The sequence below is a fragment of the Suricata suricatta genome, chromosome 2 (assembly GCF_006229205.1).
Source record: "Suricata suricatta isolate VVHF042 chromosome 2, meerkat_22Aug2017_6uvM2_HiC, whole genome shotgun sequence".
NCBI lineage: Eukaryota > Metazoa > Chordata > Mammalia > Carnivora > Herpestidae > Suricata > Suricata suricatta.
Genome location: NC_043701.1, coordinates 807,707 through 820,063, shown reverse-complemented (window position 1 = coordinate 820,063; position 12,357 = coordinate 807,707). Strand labels below are relative to the sequence as shown.

Genomic DNA, 12,357 nt, shown 5'->3' with positions numbered 1-12,357 from the left:
TGCCTCGCCTGGGGCACAGCATCGATGTTGAGTCAACAGGGAGTAGACCTGGGGATCTAGTTAAGATGTGCAGCCTTCACTGAATTTGAGACAAATGGTTCAACTCCGAAGTCTGGCTATCTTCAAAAATACTTGGGCTCAGCCTTCCAGGACAGACTGGTGCAGCAAGTTAGAAATCAGAAAACTAGGGTTGATGAGGGTTCTAAGTTACTGTTCTCACATATGAACTTGGGCAAATCACTTGACCTTTGCAGACTCAATTCTCTGTCAAAGAAGGAGACTAGACATTATCTCTAAGATTGTTTTTATTTCTAAAATGAGGTGATTTTAGCTGTCATCCAAATTGTTTAATGTGGTCCAAGTACTAGCTGAAACCAATTGCTTTTCCTTTAGAAAAGAGAAAGGGAGATTCATTAGAGAAAGGGAGAGAAAAATAGAGTGCTACCACACAAATAGCCCCTCTGGCATTTTCCCACAAATTGGGTTACGTGTCAATCCCGGGCGCAGCCTGAGCTCCCGTTCGGAAGGGCAGTCTCTGAACACCCGGGCAGGCCGCGGTGCTGGGGGCCAGGGGAGGCATCCAGAGGCCTCATTAATGTGCCCACAAGCCTCTCTCCTCTTTTTGCCGCGATGCAGCCTAACCTAGGACTTCTGCTCAAAGGGCCTTTAATTATAGTCGAACTGGGAAGCCCCCAGTAAAGGACAAACCGGGCTGAACACAGTGCACGGTGGTGAATCGCTCCTGAATGAAACTGTGCAGGGGACTGGGGTACACAGTCTATTTTGGGTCTGTTCATGCTGTGAAGCAAAGTAAGGCAAAGAGGGAAGAAGAATATTTCAGTAGGTAAACTGTAGAAATAAGAGAAGAACACCAGTTTTTACAAGTCATCCCAGGCCCTCTGTAAAGGCCGGCCGGCACCGTGGCCCCTCAGGGGCGGCCAGCCGAGGGGGCCCCCGAACCAGCAGGAGCGCCGGGGACGGGGAGGGCAGCAGTCAGGGTATCCCCGCAGCGGCTTCCTCTTTGTGGCCTCAAGGCTGGGAGGGGAGCCTAGGAGACGGGGCTGGGTTCTGAGGCACGGCCGCCTGGGTTTGACTCACACGTCTGGCCTCACGAACCCGGGAGCTCTGCGTCGCGAGCTGTCTGGCCTCTGAGTCAGCTGTACAGTGAGGGCGGCAACGCGCCGCTTGGCCCAGTGTCAGCGGCTGCTGCCGCTGCTACGATCATGATCCCTTTACAGCTTCGTTTTCTTTAGAGCAGGAGGAAGCCCACAGGTGAACTGAGCACAAACCACCACCACCCCATTCTAAAGAGGCTCTAAGCCTCAACTCGACAAACATGATGTCAGGTTCCCTAAAATTATGCTGAATAATTTTTAGGACTATAGTTGCCCAAATCTGGAAATTAGCAACCTAAAAGTATAAAAATTTGCCAATCTCCAGGACATAATATGGCCGTTCCTGGGACGTTGGTTCCTGGTACCGTATGTTAGAGGAATCCAGTTTGGGCATCCCTGCTGTGGTCGGTACCCTCTGCGCGAGCATCTGAGAACCGGCACAGGTGACAGAGTCTGCCCCGAAGTCCTCTCCCGCAGGCACATCCCTGACCCGCGGTGTGGCCGCAGGAGGAGTGGAGTCACTCCCCACACCCTCCACGCCAGACGCGACCCCCGGGAAGGAGGTTCTCAGGGGACGCTGGCCTGGTCCTGTCAGCACAGCTCTGAGGAACCCGCGTGGCTTTGGACAAGTTATCAAACCTCCGTGGGCTTCACTTTTACTGCCCTCAAAATTAGGAATATCGTTTTCTCTTAAAGCAGGAGAAAGGATGAGAGTGAGAAGGTCTCAGCACACGGCTGAGAGGAGGTGCTTCATACATGACAGCGACGGCGTCACCTCTGTCAGCGCGGCCCCAGCACGACCCCACCAACATCGTCGTCACCATGTACAGCATCACTAGGAGCATAATCACCACCCTCCCGCCCTCACTGTCCTCACCACCGTCACCACCGTCACCGTCCTCACCACATCACCATCCTCACCACCTTCACCACCATCACCTTCCTCACCACCGTCACCATCCTCACCACCCTCACCACCGTCACCTCCGTCACCACCATCATCTTCCTCACCACTGTCACCTTCGTCACCACCTCACCGTCCTCACCCCCATCACCTCCCTCACCACTGTCACCATCCTCACCATCTTCCTCACCACCGTCACCGTCCTCACTGCCACACCAGTGATGGTGCCAAGCTCTGGCCTGCATTCTGTGGGAGAAGATTGTGACAAAATGGACCTGTCTCCAAACAAACTGCAGACTGAAGTAGGAGTTATGTCACAGACGTATGTAACTATCATTGAAAGCATATTATTAAAGGGGTTTTGTGATGCTGACTTGGAAGGAAGAAGGGAAGGCAGGGCTGCCGCCTGGAGCCACCTGACACTTCCAGGGGCCACAAGCTGCACTGCACCCTGTCCGCCAAACGATGAAACAGTCACGGGCGCTCCCTGACTCCCAGCCTCCCCAGGACCAGGGAACCAGAGCGCGAAGTCAGGCCTCCCTCCTCTCGTGGAGTCTGCCCACACCAGCCCCAGACCGCACAATTATGAGCTCAGGCTGCCAGGAAGCCCTGGAGGCCCCCGGAGCCCCACACGCGAGCAGGCACGGAGTGGAGACTTCTGTCTGCACACCGGTCACCAGTGCTCATCAGACTCTCTCATGCCGAGGATCCCACACAAATTAGGAAACTCAAATTGGGCCATCTTTTGACCACCGAACAAACATTTTCTCGAGTTTGTCTCACAGCCTGAAGGCAGCATTGACAAGCACATTGATCGAGACATGCTTGCTGCCGGTGACAAGACACACAGCGACGGGGCTGTCCGCAGGCTTCCTAATGAGCTGACCCCGTGACGGCATTGGACGCGGCCAGATCGGGGAGCCCCGCAGAGCCCTCCACCTCCAACTCATTACTCCTCTGTGTCTTTTTGTGCTCGGGCCATAGAGGAGGATTCGGGGGAGTCATTAACTCTCCCTCTCCCTCTGTCTCTGTCTCTGTTTCTCGGCCTGTCTCTTTCTCACTGTTTCTTTATCCCTTTCCACTCCTGTCTCTCCTTCCCTCCCTCTGCCTCCCTCCCTCCCTCCTGCTCTCCTCCCCTCCCCCCCTCTCAACACAGAGAGAAGACTGTCGTGCCAAGGAGCTAAGGCTCGAGGTGCCCAGCCCACCCCGGTGCAGGGAAGAGACTGGAGGAGCCATCCTTGCCAACAGCACTGTTGCAGGAGAAAAGAAACGCTTGTCTTCAGGGAAGCTTAGGGATAGACACTGGTCTTTCTTCGCAGCTGAGACACAGAGCTTTCAGTTAGAAAAATCCGACTCCAAACACTTTTATAGAATTCGCAAAATCTGCGTGGTTGAAGAGATGTTGAGTTCTAAACTCAGGACCAATGAATTCTGCAGAAAGTTGCCAGCAGCATGCGGTGTGGACTGTCGATGGCATCTACAGCGACGCCGCGCTGTGCTGGCTTGGAACGGCTGCGAAGACAGCTGGTGGCATGAAGCCACACCACCACTTCTCCTCTCTGCCCCCACAGTGTCTCTTCCTCTTCCTGTCATTTCTGCTGCACCTGCTGTCCTTCTGGTCCTTTCCAGCAACTGCGCCTACAGCCTCAGACTCAGCAAGTCACAGGTAAAAAGAATGGACTGAAGCAGAGACTTGTGATCCATTTTCCTGCCCACCTTAGATAAGGCATGAAGTAGAGACCCATTGGCTAAGATGCCCCCAGGAGGACAGCAGGGTCATAATCACAAAATGGGTCCCGTTTTCTGAGTGCTGGTGCCAGGCTGTTCTTCGGTTTTCTTTCTTTTTGACGCTCTCAACAGCCCTATGGTGTACGCACAACGACAGCATTTTTCCGATATGAAGCCAACGTTCTGGGAAGTGAGGACCTGGGCTGCGACACAGCCCTGGGCATCTGGCTTCAGGCTGTGCTAAGCAAGGAGCAGGCTCACCCTGCAGTCTGTTTGGGACAAATTCCACAGAATTTGGGGGTGTAAACTTGGTGAGCTTGCATTTGGCTTAAAAAGTAAACATGACAAGTTGAACAAGAATCTCAGGGTTCTGATTTCAGTTCTACTACCAAGTAAGCGGTGAAAGCAGACACTTCACTCCATCCTCCTCAGACGCCGTGTCCCTCTCCACACTAAAGGTCTCCGGGAACTTCTCATCCTCGTAAACAGGAGGCTACAGAAAGGGCAATGCAGCCTGACCTAACGAGGCTGTGGCTTTTTGTCCGTCTGTCCAATAAGCTCCGAAGAGTCCAGATGGGAGAGGTGACGTCTCTCAAGAATGCCCAAGTAGCTTCTCACACATGGTGACACAAGAAGTTAGATCAAAAATAGAAAACAGAGAATGTCTTCTGCCCACACAGAATTCAACGCTAAAGAAAAACAACAGATAGCAGCTCCTCACAATGCTTCTTTGTGGCTCCCTGTGTATATTAACACAGCCCCTTCTCCTCCCAGCAAGTCCGCTGTGTAGGGCCAGGCGGACTGTGGGATCTGGCACAGGGCTCAGCAGGAGAGACGGCAGAGACACCAAGCCCGACAGGGACAGGGCAGGGTCCGTGAGAGACCGTGCATGTGTCATCACTCCCCATGGGTCACAAGGTGGTCTCCAGCCCTCGTGACTCTCACATCTGCGTGAGCAGATGAACAAGTGACTGACAGGTGGCAGGTCTGCCCGTGTTGCTCAGCTCGGGGCTGACAGGAACCTCAGGAAGTGGAGTGGGCTCGGCCGCCCAGGGAACGAGAGACGGCACTCACGGTAGCCATGACTAGCCCTCTCCCACGCACTAGGCACAGACCCTGAGGACAGTCCACCATATGATCCCAGCTTCCCGCCGGAGGTCAGTAGATACAACAGCATGGGAAGGCAACTTGTTCATCAGCGAACATCACGGATGTGTCTCAGACACCATGTTGTGGCCACGGCCCTCACAGCTCACGCCTTTGCACACGCCACTCCCAGTGGAACAGCTAAGTCGAGGGCAGCAGGGAGCCTGAGTCACCAAATTTGATTTCCCAAGGTGGCGCCTCTTCGGAAATGGAGGGACAGAAGGAGACGGCGTGCTGGTGGACACCGCCTAGCTTCCAGGCTGGGGCTGTCAGGAGACAGCTGCGCGAACGGCCGCACCCGAGTCTTCTTCGAACACGTCTTGTCCGGTCTCTCCCCACGTCGCAAGACAGATGAACGTTCAATCGTAAAGAAACTGCCAAACGGCGGCTGTAACAGTTTATGTCTCCAAGAATTTGAGAAGTCGCATCATGTCACATTCTCACCAAGAGCTGGGAGCATAGTTATAGTTACTTTATTTTTTTAGTTTTGGCCAATCTAGTGGACACAAGGGTAGTTCCTTAGGGTGTCACGCTGTATTTCCCCAAAGAATAAGGATGTTTGACACCTTTAGTGCCCTCATTGGCCATTTGAGTATCTTTTTTAATAAAGTGTCTGTTCAAAACTTGTACACACTTTGTGTTGTTTTGCTCATCTTTTTCTTTTCTGTCTTTATTAAGGTGTAACTGACACACAGTACACAGCACGCATTTATGCGGACACAACCACACACCTGTGAAGCCATCTCCAGAGTCAAAGCAACGAATGTAACTGTCACCCGAGTGTGCTCGCCCCTTTCTAGCACCCCCTCCCGGCGCCCGCGCCCCCACGCCGGCAGGAAAGCCCTGACTTCCCTTCGGTAACTCAGGCACTCCCTTGTGTTCTCTATACTGTTGTGTCAATAAAATGATAACAGGACGCACTTTTTTCCCGTCTTTCAGGCAGCGCAGTTATTCGGAAAGTCACCATGCTACGGCACACATCATACTTCCCTCACTTCTATTGCTGAGGAGCATTCCGTTTTCTGGGTCAAACCCAGCTTGCTGAGTCCTTCACCTGCGCTTTCCAGCCACGGGCACTTACTAGCCCGGCTGCTGTGAAGGGTCACGCGCCGTCTCCGAATGGACAGGCCCTGATGTATCCTGGAGACAGGCGGGGCGGCTGGATCACATGTTTGTTTTATTTGTTTAACTTCTTAAGAAACCGCAAGTGCTCCCCAAAGTGGCTGCCCCGTCTTACCTTCCCACCAGCGGTACAGGAGAGTTCCAGTCCCTCCGCCCCTGCCAACACATGGCGGGCTCAGTCTTTTAAATTTCCGTCCTTCTAGTAGGCGTGTGAGGGCATCTCCTCGTGGTTTTAGTTTTTATTTCCCGGATAAACAATGATGTTGAACATTTCACATGAGTTTATTTGCCACCCCTTTATCTTCTTTGGTGAAGTGTCTTTCCAAATCTTGTGCTCAGCTCTTTATCTGCCTCCTCTCTTTCTTTTTAACAAGTTTTGAGAATTCTTTACACATTGTAGAGAAAAGTACTTTTTCAGGTGTATTATTTGCAAATATTTTTCCCAGCCTGCGATTCATCTTTTCATTCACTTATCATTTTCTTTTAAAGAAGAGAATTTCTGGGGCACCTGGGTGGCTCAGTGGGTTAAGTGTCCGGCTTCGGCTCAGGTCATGATCTCACGGTTCGTGGGTTCGGGCCCCACATTGGGCTCTGTGCTGACAGCTCAGAGCCTGGAGCTGCTTCAGATTCTGTGTCTCCCTCTCTCTCTGACCCTCCCCTATTCCCACTGTCTTTCCCTGTCTCTCAAAAATAAATAAAAGAACATTTAAAAAATTTTTTTTAAAAAGAAGAGAATTTCTAACTTTTATGAAATTTTATTAATTTTTCTCTTATGGATTATACCTTTGCTGTCATATTTATACATCAGCATGGGGGACCTTAACACTATTGAGCCTTCTGACACATGATCATGGTAAATAAATCTCCATGAATTTAAAATTTCTTTACTCTGATCGATGTTTCTTAAAAATTCTCAGTGTACAAAGCTTTACACATATTCTGTTAGATTTCTCTCTAATTGCTTCACAATCTTGATGCTACTGCATATGACTTTTCAGAACCTTAACATTTAATTGCTTTTGGTTATATATAGAAATATAATAAATTTTTGTATACTTACTTTGCATTCTATGGCATTACTATTCCTGCTTAATAGTTTTAGTAGCTTTTTCGGTAGATTCCACCAAATTTTCTGCAAAGGTGGTCATGGATACTGCATGTCTTTTATTTTTTTTTCTTGCTTTAGTGCACTGGCTAAAACCCCCAATACAGAAAAGGCAAGAGCAGACCTTGTCTAATTCCAGATTCTAGGTAGAAAGCATTCAGTCCTTCCTCATTCAGCGTGATGTTAGTTGTAGATTTCTACCATGAATCAATGATGACTTTTGTCAGATGCTTTTTCTGCATCTTTTAAGACTATCGTACAGTTTTCCTTTTTCTTGCTAATATGGTAAGTTACACCAAATGATTTTCATATGTCAATGATCTCCCATATCATGTATTATGCTATTTTACATAATGTTGGATTTGAGTGCTAAAACTTATCTAGAGTTTTTACTTCCATATTTCTGAGGGATAATGATCAAAAGCTTTCTTTTCCTTTATCTTTGAATTATTTTAGTCTTTTGATATTAATTGACCTATTTTATGGTTCAGCATATGATCTATATTAGGAAATATTCTGTGTAAACTTGAAAATAATGAGTAGTCATCAGTTTTAGATACTAACATTTTATTGATATCAACGAGGTTAAGTTGTTGATGGTATTGTTCAAATCTTCTATATCTTTATGTTATTTTACCTACTTATATAAGAAATTACTGAGGGAGGAAAGTAAAAATCTCCAAAAGTGATTCTGGACTTGCATAATTCCTTTTTGGTATTCTTATATTTTTTGCTTTATGTATTTGAAGTGCTGACATTAGGTTCACAGAAAAGATTTTATGTCATTTTAATGAATTGATCACTTAGTCATTATAAAATGCTCTATCTCTGATAATTCTACTTGTCTTTTTTTAATTTTTTTTAATGGCTTACTGTCAAATTGGTTTCCATATAACACCCAGTGCTTCTCCCCACAAGTGCCCCCCACCATGACCATCGGCTCTAAACTGACCGCCGTTCGAGCCGCGGCTGAGTGACTAGAGGGCCACGCTGGAGGGGAAGCGCGGTGCGGGGTTCAGGGTGAGCACGAGGCCCCGCCCCGCAGCAGCAGCGGGACAGCTGATGTCGCTTCGCCAGCCCCTCGCTCCAGCCGGCGTGCCTTCCTTCTGTTTCCGTCACCCACGGAGAAGGCCGGGACTGCTTAGGGGCCCGTGAGCCGCTTCCCAGAGAAATGTCAGCCAGCCGGGTCCTTTCGAGCTTCCCCGGAGTCTCGGGAACTTGTACGGACCACCTGGATCTCCCTGCTCCACAGCCATCTCTGGTCCCGCACCCAGGGGGACCCACACTCAGGGAGCGGCGCAACGTCTCCACTACAGAAGCAAAGGCTAGCATGACGCTTCACGTTCCTTTGATAAAGTTGCGCCAGGGGACAAAGGAGGAGGGCACGCAAGTGACCCCCCTTTGTGGGAATGCGTCTCCCATCCTCAGGACGGGGCCGCAGAGCCAGTGCACCGGGGAGGGCGGGGCTCCCCGTGGAGCCGCAGACCATTCCCAGACCCACCTTCACGGCCTTTCTGTAGACGGGTCAGGATGGTAACTACTACCGACTGAGGCTAGGTGCGCGGTCTCGCCTCTCCTCACAGTGACTCTAGGCCCGTTACTGCCCTGGTACACGGCCAAGGACCCTGGGGCCAGAGAGCCCGAGCAGCTGCCCCGAGGCCACACAGCACTGCTGGGAGCTGGTCCCCCCCCCCCCCCCCCCCCCCCCCCCCCCCCCCCCCCCCCCCCCCCCCCCCCCCCGCCCCAGTGTCCGAATCTCACCCACCATGTCTGCCCCCCGGACAATCCCCAGGAAAAGGTCCTTGACAATCGCACCTCTCACCCCACAGTATCTAGCTGACGGTCAGTCTCAGTAAATGAATAAAGAAATCGTAAGGCCAACATTAGGAAGAAAGTGTTAAGTGGGCGGGGCGGGGCCAGGGTTACACACCGAGAAGCCACCGCGGGTCAGGGGCGTGGCCTGGCCCAGCGGTGCGGGCCGCCCTGCGCTATCCCACTCCCTCCTGCTAGGGGCTCGCGGGTGAGGACGCGTCCCTTACGGCCGGTGTCAGGAGCTGCACAAACGCGTTCCCACGACCTGGGCCATAAACGTGACCGTGGCGGAGCTCCAGCCGCCTCTCCAAGTGGGCCCTGCAGCCTCAGCAGGCACCCTGGCCGGTGCGAGGACTCCCCGCAGAGCCTCTGCGCCCCGACGTGACTGTGAAACAAGGGCCAGCGGGCGAAGGACTGGGGCAGGGGGGGGGTGGGGGGCTGACACAAGTGAGAGGACCCGAGAGGAGCCGGGACCACCGAGGCCGTTCCTCTGGGCGCTGCCCCCGAGACAGGGCACTGAGCCAACCCCGCGCCTCAGCTCAGGCCTGACTTGACCGCGCCTCCCGGTCGCGGAGCCCGGTTCTGACGCGCCCACTGAGTCCACTGCCGTCCTCAGGCGACTCGGCCTCACAGCGGCGTCCCCTCTGAAGGACCCTGTGCGGGCGCTGCCCACGGTCCCAGCCCAGGGTGGCCTTACATAACTTGAGTGGCTTCTTGATGGGAAATCGTTGAAAGAGGGACACACGTTGCTTCCCCATATTTTCAGGGGAAAACCTTCTGAGGAAAGCCCAGCAGAGCCTCGAGGACGGGACCTTCAGCAGCCGTGCGCCAGCCAGAAAGGAGACGACGTCAGATCCCGGTCAGTGGATGTAACTAACGGCCGGCAAAGAAGCGTGCGGATCGCTGCCAAATACGCCCACGCCCACGATCGCCCTGGACCTCAGCACGCGGCCCAAAGCCCCTCCCCGGGCGGCACCGCCCTGCCCGCTCCCGGCGGGTTGACGAGCAGCCACTCTCCTCCATCTAAACAGCTAAAATCCATAATTCTGCGTCTTTAAAACGATCTTTGGAGCACCTTGAAATGCCTTGAGGGCATGCGGTGTGGTAGGAAATGGACTTCTACCCAAGAGCCGGGCGCCTAGACCCTCGGCCCACACAGGCTGCCCACCCAGGACAGGAGCCTGGGATGAGGCGCTTCCTGAGGGGTGCGCCGGGCAGTGTGACCCCAGCACGGTCCCGGGCCCACTCACAGCACAGCAGGCCAAATTCAGGGTCCAGTTGTGCTCCCTCACGGCTGAGTGTCCACTGCAGTCCTGGGTCCAAGCGGTGAAGGTGGAAACACCCTCTTTGCTGCCTGTAGGTGTCACATCTGCATTTGACGGGGGGCTTTCCGAGCTCCCGTGCCTGCTCCAAGGAAGACGTCCTGAAGCCCTTCACCCCAAAGGGACCTGCACCGCTGACTGGTCGGTAGGGTTGGGGGGCAGCCACTGCTGGTGTGTGTGTGCAGCGTGGAGCGGGTCAGGGGCGTTCTCCGCGCACACCCTGACCGTCTGTGCCACCTGCTAGCCCGGGACACCAGGGAGAAACCAGGGGATGCCAAAGGCCTGCATCCGCTAAATCGCCCGCCCGGACCACAGAGCTCCGCGGCTCACCTGGGCTGACGGCCTGTCGTGCCTGCCGCGGGGGCGCACGTTCGGAGCGGAGGCCTGGGTCAGGGCCTCCAGGTACGCCAGGTAGCGACGGACAGCCCTGGCCAGGCCACTGTCGTCCTCCAGGCTGGACCTCCTGCCCTCATCCACGCTCTGCCGGGAGGCTCTGAAACACAAAAGGAAACCATGAGCCAGCTGCATGTCTGTCCGTGTCGAGCAGCCGCCTGGGCCTGACAGACCCGCACGCGGACGGCCCGGCGCCTGAGCAAGGACGCAGGTCTCAGGCCAGAGGGGCGGCCCCGCCTCCTTGGCGCACACTGGCCTCGGCCATGAATCTCTCATGGCCTCCCTGCCCGGTGCCCTGACACGTCTTCGAGGCCCTGCTGGCACTTGGTGAGGGACCCCTAGAGAGGTCAGTGTGGCCTCTCTGAGCACTGGGGGCGGGAGACAAGCCAGCAGTCAGGAGACAGCCAGTCCCAGCTGCAAGCCCGATCCGAGGAGCAGAGGGCAGGGCTCCGCCGCGGGCCCGGGCCACGAGAGGGCCACGTGGAGGGGTTCTGAGGTCTAGGGCTGGGGCGGAACACAGCCAGAGGAGACAAAAGCAAAATCAAGAGCCAAGAGCGGGTCTGAGGCCTGAGCCCTGGCCACCTCAAGTGCAGGTCAAGGCAGCGGAACCGAGAGCTGACCTCCCTACAGGCGGGTGTCCCACAGCCGAAGGCTGCTTTCCCCACAGCGACACCCAGTAGGAGCCCTGAAACCAGCCCTCCCTGGTCCCACCGCGTCCTGGCACCTCAGCAACCGCCTCCCCGAGCAGGACGGCCCAGCTGCAGGGACCGCTCACGGCTGCAGAAGAGGGACCCGGAGCTGACACCCCAGCTCCCCGGACCCACGTGCGTGCGGAGTGCCAGGGCAGGGGGAGGCGGGAGCAGGTGGCGCGAGGCCCGTGGTCAGCTGACCCTAAGACAGGGCCACCATCCTAGGTCACCCCAGAGGCCCAGTGTGGCCACACATCCTTCAAAGAAGGCGAGGAGGTGGAGGGCTGGGCAGAGAGGTGTGGCGGAGGCGGGCAGGGAAGTGCTGCGGGGGAAACAACTCTGGCCCGGCCCTCGAGAGGGGGCCCGCCTGGCGCCACCAGGGGTTTAGCTTAGTGATGACCCACGGGACTGGAAGACGGCAGATGTGCACCGTGCAAGCCCCTGGGTTTGTGGTGATTTGTCACCGCAGGAAACTATACAGTGCTATACATTTCCACGCTCCACTGTGGAAGAGCCACGGCCGTCACCACCCGTGTGCGCGGGCCACGCCAGGCACACAGGTTTGCAGCTGGGGTGAGGCAAAGGATGCTTTCTGTCTTTACTCCACGCAGCAGTGAGATGCACACGGTTCGCAGAAGCTAGCCACTGCTTCACCCCCGCGTGCGGCCAGGACAAGGCCGGAAATGCAGGCTGACCGAGCCGGCACCTGCGTGAGAGACGAGAACGCGGCCACTGGACTTACGCTCAAAGTCATTAGGAGAGTGACAGACTGCCCCACAGAAGGAGGCGTTCTTCACAGGCTAAGTGTGGCCAGAGCCAGAGGCGCAGAGGAACTGACCAGCTGGCACCACTACCAGCAGAAAGTCAGGATCACGGGCCTCAACACATCCAGAGGACTCATCTTGTCCCTCAGTGGCCTCCTGTCTGGATCAGCCCCCAGGCCCCCCATCCCCCATGGCCTCCTAGAGCCCCCGCTCTGAGAGCTGACCTCTGTGCCCACCCATCTCACAGCCTGGCCCCT

General features: G+C 54.7%; 1 protein-coding gene across 1 annotated transcript in view; it reads right to left on the bottom strand.

Annotated features, from left to right (window-relative positions):
• Positions 1-12,357, bottom strand: part of LOC115304168 (receptor-type tyrosine-protein phosphatase N2-like) — a 333,289-nt gene that overhangs the window by 49,110 nt on the left and 271,822 nt on the right. The window contains exon 5 of the mRNA XM_029954228.1: positions 10,585-10,747. The gene's annotated coding sequence lies outside the window, so the exon portion shown is untranslated. The remainder of the gene's footprint in view (positions 1-10,584; positions 10,748-12,357) is intronic.